We start from the raw sequence: 16,479 nt of genomic DNA on the forward strand, positions 1-16,479 counted from the left end.
CCTTTCTTTTAAGAAAAATGTTCTTATGCCATATCCCCAGGGCAATAAACTACACATGTGCGCGCACACACACACATGCACTTCTGTTTCCTATTTTGGGGTTTCATAAAAATGTGTGTGTTGCAAGGAGAGAAAATAAGTGTAGAAGAAACTAAAGCCTTGAGGTTGCTTCCAAAGCTCTTAGGGACTACTGATCTGAGTTCTTAATTACAGGAGGGCTTTTTGGTAGCAGCAATCTCACTGACTTCTTGGGCAACTGTCAGCCAGTAGTTAGAGTCTGTTTTATGCAAAGATGCCAAAAGGATTAGGCTGAGGCCTCAGTTGTCAGTACCTCTTATTTCACTATCTGATGATGTCAAGTTTCTGGTAACACCAGTGGGAAAGAAAGGTCTTTTAGGTCACAGTGGAGCAATTAACTAGATGAAATTACTTTGGGTAATCTCAGTCTTAAATTCTGCAGGGAAATAACTCCAGTATTTTCCTGCAAGAAAAGCAAAACTAAGATCATCTCAACTTGAAGAGTTACATTATTAGCCCTAGGAAACCATCAACCACAAAAGCATGGAGACACGAATGTATTTTAAAATTTCAGAAAGATTATAACATGATTTTTTTAAAAAAGAATAAAGGTGGCAACAAAATATGAGAGTTCTAAAGAGTGAACAGGTAGTTTTTGCCAAGATCTTCTTGTCCCCTTATTGAGTTTTTCAAAATCAGTAGCTGGATATAATTTAGATCTTTGTGGGGCACTGTCATCAAAGAAGTATTTCATTCATTTGTTTTCCCCTCGCTGGATTCAAGTCAAAGCTGCCCGAGATTTCAGAATCACATTTCCAACATCAAGGAACTTTAAGAGCTTTGTATAAAATACTAGGTCCAAAATTAACAGTGGAAATAAATATTCTGTGTCTGGTATACACCAAGTGCAGAACAAGTGTGAGTAAGCCCTGTCTTGTTTTGAGCATACATTCCAGTACATGTATGCTGAATGAGGAAGGGACATGGGGGGGGCGGGCAGCTAAACAAGTAAATGAATAAGCCAAATTCTGGTAGTGGCAAAGGCTGGAATGAAAGGAAGTCAGGGTGCTGTGAGAGGAAACAGAGGGCTAAAATTGCATTGGTTCACCAGGGAAACACCTCATGGAGGAGGTTGTATATAATGTGAGGCTGAAATAACTAGAAAATAAGTCATATAAAGATCCAGAGTCAGAGCATTCCTGACAAAGGGAAGAGTATGGGCAAATCTGCTAAGGCAGGAAATTCTTTGAGGAAAAGAAGGGCTGTGTAGGAAATGAGGCCAGTGCCTGGCTGGGGCCATATCATGGAGGGCTTTGTGTGACTTGATAAGGGCTTTGGGTTTTCTTCTAGATGCATTAAGCAGTGGAATGACATACTTTAATATATATATATATATATATATATATATATATATATATATATATATATATTAAAGGTCCTTCTGGCTGCTTCCTGGAGTAGCAACAAAGAAAGGGCAAGAAAACAAGCAGGGATTATAATTCAGAAGATTTTGCAAGAGTTTCGGCAAGAGATGATGGGAACTTGAATTGGGTGGTAAAAATGGAGGAAAGCAGATGTAATGTGGTAGAGATAAGGAGACGAAAATAATTGTTTGGAAATGAGTGAAATAGCTATTTCATATGCTTCCCTCAATAATCCACTTATTCATTCACACATTTTTTGAGCATCTACTTAACTCCATTTTGGTACTTGAGATATAGTAATGGAAAAACACTTCATAGAATAATGCTTCAAGGTAGGTTAGAAAAAATAAGAGCTGTAACATTTTAAAATAAAATATAAAATTCTATTATATATTCTTTTAGTAGTTCTTTAAATGCATAAATACCTGCACTTTAGAGAAAAAAATTGAAAATAGGAATATGCAATAGGAAGAAAAAAAGAAAGAAGAAAGAAAGAAAACCACTCTTACCACTTCTCATTTAAGCCTTTCTCGTTTTTCTTCTTGTGTTTAGCTGTTTTCTTAATGAAAATAAAACCTGAAAAGAAGTATTAAGCTGGGGTTTAGAAATTTTGTTATATGGTTGAAATTTACAGTGTTTCATAATTATTTCATCAAGCAGTAAAAGGATTCTGTTCTAGTCTTAGCCAAGGCTGACTAGCAAACCGCCTGAGGCTGTCACAGAAGAGCAAACAGAGGGAAAGAAGCGGGGTGGGGTGTGGGGGTGCTGGAGCTGGCTTGCTTCACCAAGAGACACAGCTGATCACTTAGCCATGTGGGAAGTCTCTGGACAGGCCCTGTAACAAAACCATGCTTTGGGACTGTCCTTAAGAGAAAGGAAAAGACCATCTACTTGCTGGCTCCTACCTCTCTCCTGTCTGCCCCTGCTCAATGTTTGTCCCATGGAGATTTACTACCCGCCCACCCCTGTAGCATAATGCTTCAGATGCAAACAGATGTGGGGAACACAGAGAGATTTCCCCTTAAGTAGCCCCAGTGTTTTGTGATCACCCTTTGTCAGCTGTAGCTGCCATCACCCAAACAAGCAGAGGTAGCATGTACGAAGGAGGTGTAGAGTAGCAGCGGTTTCATGACCTGTGTAGCCAAGAGGATATGAGGCGAATACCAGAGTCCTATAAGATAGCCCTGAAGCAGATTTATTTTTGACTTTGTCCAGATAAAAATCTAAAGATCTCTTGTGTCCTTTTTGAGTCAACTTGGATATTTTATGCAAAAGCTAAGGTAAATGTTTAATCTCTAAGCGCAAAATTGTTTTAAATGTGGAATTTAAGAAAGAAAACAAACGAGCAAAGGAAAAATGAGAAAGAGCGAGGTGCCAAGAAACAGACTCTTAAGATTAGAAATCAAACTGTTGGTTACCAGAGGGGGAGGGGAGGGAGTCCAGGGGCTGGGGGCAAGAGGTGATGGAGAGTAAGGGGTGAATTTGTCATGATGAACACAGGTGATATTGGATTTGTTGAATCATGATATTGTACCCTTGAACCTAATATTATCCTATACATTAACTAGATTTTAAATAGAAACCTAAATATATATGTGTGTATGTATATATATGTATGTATACACATATGTATATTCTTAAAAATCTGTAAAAAGTCTCTTTTCCCTTAATAAGCAATTCTTAAAACAATTTTCTTTTCCTCCCAGAGACGAGGATGCACTCTGTTTTGGCAAAGGTAGAGAAGCCCTTTGAGATGGATGAACATGGTCTTTCCTTTTCCCTAAATCTCACCTGCCGGAGCTAGATCTGTGCCATGTGATAGGCTTTCAATAACAACAGTGAGTCTCTAGGCAGCCTGAAGTTAAGCAGGCATTCAGTCTATTGGCCATGGGCCTGGAGGTTTTCACACTCTCCAGGGAGCAAAGAATTGTCCAACTACTTTCTAATTTAGCAATGAATGTGCTAAGTTTCATAGTCAGTGCTTAGGTAGTGATTTGCATGCATTTTTAGTTTGACTTACATAATCTTGTTTAAAATCCTTTCTAAACTTGAGTTTGAAGCCAATTTTCACTGAATTTTTTTCTCTTCTGTCCAAAAGATACATATTTAGATGATCTTTGGTTTTAAACTGCAACTGTTTGGTCAGACTATTAACAGACACTGCAGTGGTTTCAACCACAGCCTCTTATGGTTCCACCCTAGTGAAAATGATGGGATCATAATCAAATGAAACCTGCAGTGGATTGCTCTAGAATTTGACCATTATGTGCTTCTAGTTTCTATCCTTGATTTAAAAACAAAACAAAACAAAACAAAATTGTATGGTCCCAGGATAAAGCTCTTTGCTTATGCAATAATGAGGTCTAAAGAAACTGCTGAGAAGACTGAGCTGCATGCCATCAAAGTATCCTCTATAAACTCAACTTCTCTAACTTTTGATAAGAGTCCCAAAGCAGAGTTTGATGTTACAGTTTCTGACAAGTCTAAAATATGAATATTCTGGGATGTTGGATACGAGCAATTCTTACCCCTTTGCTATCAAATGTGTAGATTGGAAGGTAACACCTTTTTATGAACAAGTGTAGGCCTTACCCAAAGCTCTTACATGGGAGATGGACCTAGATTACAGCTTCCTTCAGGTTCCCTATAAAGCACTCTAATAGTCTCAGCACCAGTTCATCTCTTTGATATTTGATTGAGAATAAACAAATAGTTATGTGCAAACTTCCCACTGACACCAACGATGTCTCCAAGTCTTCAAAAAACAAGGATAATGTTGGAACTTTAGAAAATAACTTATTTCTAACATGCTTTGTAAGAATCTACTAGATTTCAATATTCTCTTCTATCTCAATGAGAGATTTAATAATAGTATAATAGTAAATCAAAAGTTATAAAATCTAGACTAGAATTATTTTCTGTTTTCAATTTAGAAATAAGAAGATTGTCAACAGTGTATAGTGTACTTATAAATTCTAAGAAAATTAGTGATAATTTCTGACAATGGAGGGAATTCTGGTACTCTGTCCCAAAAGAAAAGTTTGAGGTCAAAATAAGGAAGACAGCAAGCATCATGCATAGACTGTAGTTATCTCAAGATACAGGCACAGAGGTAGGGGAATAGCATCATAGACATTGGTAAAATCCCTTTACCAGGACAGTGTGTGGACCCCCAATTGTTGTCAGTGTTGATATCAAATAGATCCTAACTTTCTCCTTTCCTGAAGAATTGCCCTAGGCTAACAGGAGTGACTTTCTAACCTGGAAATGTTTAGGAAGTCCTACCCTCTTCCCCAGGGGAGCATCTGATTACTCAAAGTCTGATCCTAAAGACATGCAAGAACCTGCCACACTTCCAGGGAAACCCATCTTGAGGGAGCCAGTGTGAAGGATGGTTAGCATTTATATCAACTTTCCTCCTCCTTTTCCATTTTATAGCATAAGGCTAGGAATTTACTACTTCAAATACCATTGTTGGGCTCTTTTATTTCTTGGGTCACCTAATAAAACTACCCTAATGGGATTTGATCGATTTTAGTCTTTCATTTCCCAGATAGCTCATTGTTGGGAACAATAGAGTAGATGGTGGGGAGGAAAAAAGTATCATTGTAAGTTCTAACAAAATTTCAAGACAGATGTTTCTGGAAGAGGTATTGTTAGAAAAATAATACTAATGGGGCACTTGGATGGCTCAATCAGTTAAGCCTCTGACTCTTGGTTTTGGATAAAGTCATGATCTCAGGTTCATGAGTTCGAGCCCTATGTCAGGCTCTGCACTCAGGGCGAGTCCACGCAAGATTCTCTCTCCCCCTGTCCCTCCTCCGGCTCTCTCTCTCTCTCTCTCTCTCATAAATAAATAAATAAATAAATAAATAAATAAATATTTTAAAATAATATAACTGGACATAAATTCTTAGTGGAAGTGGAATTGACATTTTTTAACCAACTCCTATGGAGGGCTCTGCACTGTGGGATTAAAAAAACATTTTATTTATTCATGAGAGACACAGAGAGAGAGACATAGGCAGAGGGAGAAGCAGGCTCCCTGTGGGGAACCTGATGTGGGACTCAATCCCAGGACTCTAGGATCATGATCTGAGCCAAAAGCAGACGCTCGACCATTGAGCCACTCAGGTGGCTTTGCATTACGGGATATTTAAAAATTCCTCCATTTGAATGATAAATAATCTAATGAGTACCTGAATTAACACACACAGTTATATTCAGTAAAAACTAAAGTTCTTATCCAAAATACGCACGATCATTCTTAAATAAGCATATAGATTCTTCCATGAATGTCTTAGTTTTAACCACTGTAAATCCAGTCTTAACTAACATTCATTCATTCATGTATTCTTTCGATCATTCAGCATTCTTGGAAAGATGAACATAAGCCAAACACTGTGAAATGAATGAGGATACGATGGTGCATAATTCCCTTTATTTACAGAGCCTACAACCAGAATCTGAATCAGCAAAGCCTCCTGAAAGAAGTGACACTTTAAGCAAAGACCCAAAAAATGAGGGAAGAGAGCCTAGAGAAAAGGGCAAATGTTAAAAGTAGAGTGCTGTATAGTTGAAGAACTGAAATTTAGGTGAGACTGGATGAAGAATAGAATACAAAGGGAAGAAGTGATGCAGTATGAAGCTGAAACACTAAATAGTCCAGGGGAGAGTTTTGTTGTCAAAGGTTGAGTTCTCTGGAACATAGACTCAAAGGTTGAGACTTTCATGCTAGAAGTTTATTGGGAGAACTTTCAATATCAACACCTGTGAAGCAATGAACGTAGTCTACTACTCAACTTCTATCTCTATGTTCAGGACTATAATATAATTACAACAAAGTCTTCAGCAAATCCCACAGGGAGCTCTTAAATTGGGATGGACCTTCAGAGTTTTCTCTGATTGGGATAAGGGGATGGAATTTCATACCTCTGAGAGGAGCTGTCACTGCATGGCAGCTGCCCTGGGAAAGGTATAACCTTGTGCAAGTACTTTCAGCTGAGGGAAAGTCCCAAGGAGGGACGTAACTGGGAGCTATTGGCTATGACACTACAACGAATGCTTGAGTCCTCAAGGAGGTCTAGAGAGTGAGCCTACTGTAAAGAAAGCATGTTAATGGTATATCATGTAAGCTGTTAGAATGGTGATAAGCCTGGTTTTTACACATGGAAGAGACACAATATGCAGTAGATTTAGAAAGGTCTTTCTGTCTGCTTTATGAGCCACAGGTTAGAGAGAAGCATGCCTAGAAGCAGAGAGACCAGTTGAAAGTTGGTTGGAAAAATTCAGGCAATAGATGATGGTGGTCTGAAGCAGAGTAATAGCGATTAAGACTGGAGAGTTATAGATGGATCTGAAATATATTCTGGAAGTGGAAGGGATGGGACTTAGTAGTTGGATGTGAAGAAGTTAGAGAAGTGTCCAAGCTGTAACCCAAAATTCAAGCTTGGGCACTCACAATAGGAAACAAAGCAAGAAAAGCCAAACTGTTTGTTTGTTTCTTTGTTTGTTTATGAGGGAGAGAGAGAGAGAGAAAAGCAGGCTCCATGCAGGGAGCCCGATGTGGGACTTGATCCCGGTACTCCAGGATCATGCCCTGGACCAAAGGCAGGCGCTAAATTGTTGAGCCACCCAGGGATGCCCAAAAGCCAAATTATTTGATTGTTATTGTATTTTTTTCATGGTAAGTGGAAGATGCCAAAATCAATTTGGGAAATGTAGACTTTAAAGTGAGTTTAACAGAGGCATGTCCTAAAAAGCATATAGGTATAAGAGTCCAGAGCACAGGAAAGTGATTTGGACCAGAAATAAAAATAAAGAGGCCATCAGCAAGCATAGAGGTGGTAATTGTGGCCAACAAAAAGATCAGGATAACTCAGGACAGTATATAAGTCAGGAAAACAGAAGGCTTGAAATAAAATCATGAGTTCTGATATTTCTTTTTCAGTGAAACATTAATTAAATTCCTGCCCTGTGCTTCCAACATGATTAAGGAGGAGAGGGCAAAAAACGAGTACTATTTTTGAACACCTCTTATGTGCCAAACACATTATCTCATTATCTTATTTTATAACCCTATGGTTTCAGATTATCATCCCTATTTGATAGGTAAGAACAAAGGCTCAGAAAATTTAAGCAACTTCCAGAAGTTACCATACTATTAACTAACAGGCCCAGAGTCTCAATCCTGATCTGCCTAACTGTGTTTTACTGTGATTTTTGCACTACACCATGGCTAACTTCAAATGATCAAGTAATAGAGGTTTAGGATGAATTATAGTTTTTATAATCATAGTTTTATGTTGGTTTATATAATTTATTACCTTTAAATATGAAAAAACAAATCTAGAAAATTAAAATATGCTTTGGGGGATAGAGATAGGGTCTCAAACCTTAAAGAAGATGTATGCATTTGTTTTCATTAAATAGAAAACCAGGGGAAAAAAAGAGCTTAATCTTTCATTAACCACTTTGTAAAGAAAAGCTATTTATTCTGAAGGGAATTAGAAATGTATAGCAATAAGCATTTAGGACAAAATTACCTCACAATACAAAGTGTATGTACTATTAGCACTGATGTTATTTATTTATGTGTAGCTAGAATTACATGCCCATATAGGACTCAGCCTTATGAAAACGTCTGAAAGGTTTTCTTGGGGCTGTGAGAAACTATAACTATGCAAAAGCCCATCATGGGCTTTCTTGCAGGGGCTCTGAGCAATCCGGCCTGGCTTCTGTTGATAGAGATGCATCAGCAATGTTCAATCAATGGTCTGTGCTAGTAGGTATAGGCAAGTGTCCTAACACATAGGCTCGGAGAGTGGGAGCTCAGTCTTCTTGCTGGAAAATGGAGGGAGATGATTACCAGAGGGACTTTTTAGCTATACTCACATGTGGGGTAACCACTCATCAGCTGTTGACCTCCTGTGGATATGTCCTCAAGATAGAAAATAGCACAGTCTTCCTAAGGGGAGCATCCCTCGCCAGTTCCAGTGGTGAGGCTTGAGTGAATTTTTATCTTTCATAAAAGGTCATTTAGGTCAAGTGTATGGGTACATACACTTTGGAACTGCAAAGCTTCAAGTGATGCTGTAATGAATGTTAAATTACACCTGTTTCAGAATTCCTTGCAAGCCTCACCTAACCAAGAACAGAAAGGGGACCTGCTTTTAAAATCATCTTCTCTCATGACATTTCTTTAGGATGTTGGTTTTGACAGTAAGGTTTAGCTGGGCTACAAACTGTTATGTAGCCCTTGAAAAATTCTCTGGCTACCTAAGAAATAATTATTTGAACAGTGCAGATCCCATTCTCATGGGTGTGGTTTTTAAAAAAACATAAAAAGAGTATTGTAGTTTTAAAAAAATATGTGTGTGTCTATATATTTATAGTATGCAATTTTAAAACTTGAGGAATTAAAATGCATTTAAGTTTAGTCTCATCTATTTTACACTCAAGTACACAGATTCACAGATGGGAAATATATTCAAGGTCATACAAGAGCATTTTCATGGTAAAAGTAAGACCATAAGCCAGTTTTTTTAAAGGAAGGGCCAGGAGGGATGTGTGGGTGGCTCAGCGGTTGAGCATCTGCCTTCAGCCCAGGGCCTGATCCCAGGATCGAGTCTCACATAGGGCTCCCTGCGAGGAGCCTGCTTCTCCCTCTGCCTGTGTCTCTGCCTCTGTGTGTGTGTGTCTCTCATGAATAAATAAATAAATATTTAAAAAAAAAAAGGAAAGGCCAGGAGGGGAGAGGGGTAGAAGGAGAGGAGGAATCTTAAGCAGGCTCCATATCTAGCACAGAGCCTGACTCAGTACTCAATCTCATGACCCTGAGATCATGACCTGGGCCAAAATCAAAAGTCAGATGCTTAATCAACAGAACCACCCAGGTGCCTCTAAATATTTTGTAAAGTTCCAAATCAAATCATATACCACAGCACTACATTGCCTTGTGTCGTAATTTCTTAATAAATAGTAAATTAGAGATGATAAAACACTATTCACTTATATGTACTAAATAAAAATGTTAAGCCATAAACTTAGAACTTTCAAGGACACTGCAAACATATTAAAACTAAAGACTCATAATTTGCTTGGGGCGATAACATTGCTTAGTTTTAAAATATCACACGTAAACCATTTATCTAATGAGCTTCATCTTATTGCCTCCGTTTCTTTTTTTAAAAAAAAAGTGTCCTCTGTCATTGAAGATGCTAAATAAAATGCATCAACAGAAATTAATAGGCAATAGAACTTGATGAATCCTCCTGGAGAATATTTTTATAATGAAAGCTTGGCAACTGTTCCTGTGATTAATCATGATAATGCACAAACCCTCAGGCTCTAAATAAACTGGCCTATTCCTTTTTCTGGAATATTCCTCTCTTTCCTTTTTTCTTTCGAGAACTATTAACCATTCCACCTTCTCCATGCTCTTCTTTGTGAAGTCCGCCCCCACTGCTTCTCTCTCCAAATCCCACTTTCTCCAAGTAGATCTCTTACACCCCCAAAGGAGGAGGTGATCTTGTTCTCCTTTGAATTCCAGAGTGCTTCATATTCCCAGCACTCAACACTGGTCAGACAGTATAATACGATATATTCCCCAGACTCTAAACATTCCAAGAGGATTTAGTTGTATGTCCCAGAAGATAGGTGTGGGTAGGGAATCAATAAATATTCCTTGTGAATAGCTAGACTGAATCCAGCAAACAGCTTAAGTACTCAGAAGCAAGGATACTCTAAAAATTCAATCATCAGTGGATCATTGGCTAATGCACCTACTGAAAGCAAGTTTTCGCCATGAAGAAGGGACCCTTCCAGACTTCCCACCTTTCCTGTTACAGAGAGGTGAGAATAAACATGCACTTTTTAAAAAGAAGCTCAAAAGAAAATATTTCCAATTTAGTTTAATCTGAAGCCTTAGTTGGTTAAACTCCTTAGTTCCCACCTTTATGTGAGGGAAACAAGAAAGAAAGACGTGAACTTTGTTGACCACTCAACACAACTCAGTGACTAACAAATATTTTCCCACTGAAATTTACAATAATCCTATGAGAGAGGCATTGTTATTCCACTTTTCCCCTACAAAATTTGCCCTGGATGTTCAGGAACCAGGATTACTGAGAGAATATGAATAAGATATGGTATTTCTTGTAGGTAATATTTCCTCTGTTCTGTTTTGTAAACATATATTAAGAAGTAAAAAGCCTATGTGCTTTTAATATTCATTAATAGATATTAAATATTTGTTAAAGGTTAATTAATTAGGGTTCAAAGATTAAATATCAAACTATTAACATATTACATTTAAAAATATATTAGTAAAGAAATATTGTGTGTCAAAATAGAAATGGTTTTTCTATTATAGCGCTAATCAGAATCAAATTTCATCTACTTTCTGCATTTGCCAACCTAGCCATGTGGGGCAATAGCAAAATTGGGGTTTCTTCCAGCCTCCAAACCCTATGATTGGTTGATTTATAGTCTTCCTTTATAATGGAATTAGAGGCAAACTTTTTCTACCTAATTAAGCTTGCTGACAGAGTGGTTTTTTTGTATGTGCAAAATTTGCTTGCATTTGGAACCTTGTTGCCTGTCCTCTGCAAAAAGGGCAATGTTTTCAAATCTGAAGATATTTGCAGCTGTGCAACTAGTTGACTAATCACTTCTGAGATTTCCTTCCCTAAAATAAAAATCATCTGGGGACTAATTGTTACTCAGAATAATAACAGAGCTTGGCATTTCTGAAGATTTATTCATCACTGGATTTCACATGTCTGAGCCCCTCTCTGAAACCTGAGCTTCTCTTCCAAAAGCCCACATGGAGGTCCAAATGCTAGCAGAGATTCTCTGTGGCAGGTTTGGGGTTGGGACTAGACATTCCTCACTGATATTTTTTACCTCCCATCCATGTGGCCCTCCCCTTGATCAGCAGATTCCTACAGTGTGAAGTGTCACACAGAGCACTGCATGCAGAGCCGCAGGCCTCAGGATGCATCCTGGGCTCATCTAGTAGAGGCATGGGTCAGGTCAGGGGCTGTCATGCAGACCGCGATGCCGATCTGGATCTGGTAAGGATCCGGGAAATCCAATATAGGAATGTACTTTGTAAAGTATTAAGCACATTCATAGAGATGTAAATTATAATTCATATTTATCTATCATTATTAGTCCAACATTTTTGTCAACTTTTTCAGTTATAAAAGGACAAGAAGGGGCACCAGGTGGCCAGTTGCTTAAGCGTCTGCTTTAGGCTGGGGTCATGATCCTGGAGTCCACAGATTGAGCCACATGTTGTTGGGTTCCCTGATCAGTGGGGAGTCTGCTGCTTTCTCTTCCTCTGCCCTTCACCCCACTCATGCTCTGTGTCTCTCAAATAAATAAATATTTTTTTAAAAATAAAAAATAAAAGGGCAAGAAGAGGATGACTCAGCATATATAATGTCACTGTGAAGAGCATGTTTAGAGGTTTTGCTAAATGGGATGCACTTTAAATTTTTTATAATCCAGCTATATCTACAAAAGCAAAACGGGCTGTTCATTTTGATATTTGATTCTTCACTCCTGTACCCTGGTCAAGAAGCCCTGTGTGTTGGCCTACCCTGAGAGACAACTAGGTATGTGGCCTCCGGCAAGTCATCTAATTTCAAGTTTTTCTCCAATTGGAAAGTGGAGGGGTGAGAAAGAGATGAGGCCAAAGGAACAAATGGGTTTGGGCACCCAGTTCAGAATCCACATCTTACTTCTCTACCTCCAGGGAAACGCTGGCCTTCAGCAAAGGGAGCTCTACTAGTTTAGAGCTCCACATACTCAGATTTTCATATCACAATGTCTGAGGGAGGCCAAGACTTGCTATTTGAAGACAAGATTTCTAAAGCTGGGTTCCAAATACAATAGCTTAATTTGGAATTCTGATTAAAGGAAGTACTTTTTATCTCCTACATATGGACTTAATATAATATGTAGAGAACAAAGTAGAACTGCTAAAATAACAAGATTATCATTAAAAAAAAATGTCAAGCCATTGCCTACAATTAGATTTTTGAAGGATAGATGTGGCTTATTTTAAGAAATAGACTTTTTGTGGAAAAACCGAAAGTAAAGAAAACTACTACATGACATGTTCAATGAAACTTTGGTGATCTCTCAAAAAATGAAACATCTTTTTATAGGATATATTATTATTCCTAGTGTTTTCTATTTAATAATTCCATGTTTGTGTATGCTTGGCTTTCTTGAAGTTTATGGGTTCATCTTCATTGTTATTAGTAATCTCAACTTTTTATTGCAAGGAATGTTATTGAATGCATACTATGTCCCAAGAAGTCTCCATTTTAGGTACTAGAAATTCAAAGGTGGGAAAAAAAAAATATGTTCTTGGATTTTAAATAGTTAACCAGTGATTTGAGGATGATGGTGTGAAAGCAAATATATTTAACCAAGTGTAGTATAAGCACACTTGGGCTTTCTAGGTCATGGTAACATCCCAAAAAGCAGTAATAATTTCCACTTGGGTGGAGGTGAAGGGATAAGGACCTGCTATTTTAAAGAACTCGTCCTTAAACCTACTATGTTTCAACGATGATAAGAAAGGACTGCGGATGGGATGCAAAGCCAGGGGTTGTAGAAGTGAGCAGAGATGAGTGACTCCATCAGAGAGAACAATCTAAGTGAATTCAGAGGCATGAGATAGCCTAAAGTTTTCTTATATCTGCAAGCAACTCAATGAGACTAGAACATTGGTCAAAATGAGTGAATGGGGAAGTCAATTGTTTCTTTTGATTTCGCCTGAGAATTGTTCATAGATCTTTAAGGGAATTTCTGAGTCTGGCTAACCATGTGGTGTTTGATGAGAAATAGGACATGGGGGTCCTGGAAAAGAAAAGACAGTGCAGTTATGCCAGTCCCTTAGGGTTATATTAGAGATAATATAATGCATTGAATAATGAACCAAGGCTTGCACATTCTTAGTTCTCACTTGGGAAACCAATTTGGAAAAGAGAAAACACCAAAAAGGACAAATATTAAACATCTGGTTTTTTCCTCTTCCCAGGCACCCATCTTTCCCTATCCTCCCATCTACACATATAGTTTGACCTAGTTGATTCTCCTTTTTACTCAAAAACTTAGAAACTCTGGAATGTGTGTGTGTGTTTAATGAAGAGAGACAGCTGGAGAGCAGAGAGCTTTTTTTAAAGGGTGCTTCTTCCCAGTTTAAATAGAACACCTGCTTAGAATATGACCTAGCAAGTTCAGAAGAGAATCCAAGACTGAAAAATATGGAAAAGCAGATGTATAAATCTATAGACATCCTGGTTCATTAGCCACTAAGTTACAGACCATTTTAAATGAAAGCAGTCTCTGGATTGCCTAGGGGTTCATGCTCAGCACCACAGCACCAATAAACCTAGTGTGTGTGTGTGTGTGTGTGTGTGTGTGTGTGTCTCTCACTCTTTCTCCCCCCCCCCCCGCCCTCATACACACACACACACACACACCACTGAGACCAAGCCCTCTGGGAAGTGGAAACAAGCTTATAATTACCTCAGGCAGATTGATTGGCCTATTAATGTTGAATCAGACATTGTTATTTTTCTCCCTTCTTCCTTATTTTTTTAAGATTTTATTTATTTATTCATGAGAGACACACACACACAGAGAGAGAGAGAGAGAGAGAGAGGCAGAGACACAGGTAGAGAGAGAGGCAGGCTCCATACAGGGCGCCTGATGTGGGACTTGATCCCGGGTCTCCAGGATCACGCCCTGGGCTGAAGGCGGCACTAAACCGCTGAGCCACCCAGGCTGCCCCCTTCTTCCTTATTAAGGGAACCCCAATTTTGTTTGAAACATCTGTTAGTCCAACTAGAAAGCTACTTTTCCTAGGCTCCTCTCTTATTCCTGTGAGGGAATACATAACAGTTCTGGACAATGAGACCCAGGAGGAAGTCTGCTGAGAATTTCTGAAAATTTTGCTTTTTCTATATAGGCTCAACCCCTTTCTCCCTGTGCCTTCTTACATCCTGCCCGAAATACCCATGTGATATCCAAGCGTTATCTGGGTGCTCTGATCAGAATGAATTCAGAAACCAACCTTTCAAGGCTCATATGAACCAGCCATGTTTCTCATTGCATGTGACTGCTATAATTTGGGTATTTTACTTAAAATGTAAAACCACAGACCTGAATTCCAGAAACTACAGTGTATAACTTTGAAAATCTATACTAAATTTTCTCTAATATCTGTGGGTAGAAGAAAAAGGATGTGATCCCATTTTCAGGTGCAAAATATAATCAATCATTAACGCAAGGAGAACTCTCCCCTTCTCGCCCCCCTCCCCCATGGAATCCTGAGTTCTCTAATCTCAAAAAACTATAACTGGAAAAAGATGATATTTTTTTAAGTGATTAACTGCAAAGATGAAAGGCAGAGACATCTTGGTTACCACAATAACCTATGCTTCCTTTCGAGAAGTAGCTGCCCAGCTAGGGACAACATTTCTCAGCCTTCCATTGCATGTAGATGAAGCCACATGACTATCCTTCACCATTTAAATACAAGCCAGTCATTTCTGGGCTGAAGAGGTACATAGAACTCTTCCTGGAGTCTTTTCCTCTCTGTTGGCTGATTCTGAGTACCTGGAGGCAGGAGGAGCCATGAGACAGAACGATCCAAGATCCATACATCATCACATGGAAGGCCACCTGCCAATCAGGAGCAACCACATAGAACCTTTCCTGAGTAAAAAATATAATTTAATTGTGCTAAGCCACCAAGACTTTTGGGTATATTTATTGCTGAAGCTAGTGTTATTCTAATTAATATAAAGAAGGACAAAAATATCACATTTTACTGAGCCAAACCCAAGATAACTGAAAAAGTACTAAAGCGATTGAGCTGACCTAGAAATAATTAAATTTTCTGCCATGAGGCAAAGATGGGACATTAAAATTGAAATTAAATTAATTTATAGGAAAAGGAAGAAATTTCCAGTTTTGTTCTCCCTTGAGTTTGTGACTTGTAAAACTCATACCTCCAGGCACTAAACAGACTTTAATTTGTCCTCAGTCAGGCTGGATATAGTCTGCTTTCCTGCCAAGAATTTCCTCTATTTACTCCTGTTAAGAGAGTGAAATGAATACCATGTTCTGTGTGGCTTTTCAGTAGAGTAGAGGTTAGTACAATATTCCATTTTTTTCTGAATAGATTATTTCAAAATGATTGTGACTTGGGTTCAAAGTCAACTATCTTCCCTATAAAAGTTGAGTTTAATAGAAACTAAGAATGCCAGAATTTTTCCTCCTGAAATCAGAGAGTCCCTAATCCAGTCTGGCCAGGAATTTTCTACAAGTTTTGCATGAAACTTTTGGTCTGAGGGGCCATCCTGTTCCATGTCCTTTTAAAGATGTCGGTATTATTCCTTGTCCCAGTATAAAGAACATGGTTTAGAGAGACATTCTTGTGACCTAACTGGAATATCTCATGTAGCCCTTCCATGGCCCACAGGAGGAGCCACATGCTTTTCAGCCTAGCTAACTCCAGTAAGACAACAGGCAGAACCAAAATAAATATAAATAAATAAATAAATAAATAAATAAATAAATAAAGCAAAAGCCTCTTTTCTAAAGTAGTGAGGCACCATTTTTCTTAGTAACTACAGAAAATTCAAAGATCTTAGCTCCAATTCAGTGTCCATTTATTCTTCTATAGTCAGAATCTCCTCAGAAAGAAACTACTTCAGACAACCTTATTTTGAGGGTGAATATAGGGTGAAATGGCATTATTTTCTTTTTTCATTCTGAAAAAAATTATCTGCAGGTTTCTCTTTGCATATTTGACTACAGTGTAATTATAAACCCATTGCTACCCAAGTAATGTTCCGTTGCAAAAGTAGGTTAATTTTTTCCATAGAAGATCTGGATATAAGATGAGAAGCTTTTTCCTTCTTTTGGGAGATAAATCAACTTAGACTAAATGATCATGCTGAATCCTTTAGGATTTTACCAGAACTACCAAAAGTATATGCTAAGGGAG

General features: G+C 38.3%; 1 long non-coding RNA gene across 1 annotated transcript in view; it reads right to left on the bottom strand.

The window, feature by feature from the left end:
- Positions 1 to 16,479, bottom strand: part of LOC144304831 (uncharacterized) — a 72,927-nt gene that overhangs the window by 53,760 nt on the left and 2,688 nt on the right. The window contains exon 2 of the long non-coding RNA XR_013371814.1: positions 1,952 to 2,018. This is a non-coding gene — a long non-coding RNA (uncharacterized LOC144304831). The remainder of the gene's footprint in view (positions 1 to 1,951; positions 2,019 to 16,479) is intronic.

The sequence above is a fragment of the Canis aureus genome, chromosome 34 (genome assembly GCF_053574225.1).
Source record: "Canis aureus isolate CA01 chromosome 34, VMU_Caureus_v.1.0, whole genome shotgun sequence".
Taxonomy (NCBI): Eukaryota; Metazoa; Chordata; class Mammalia; order Carnivora; family Canidae; genus Canis; species Canis aureus.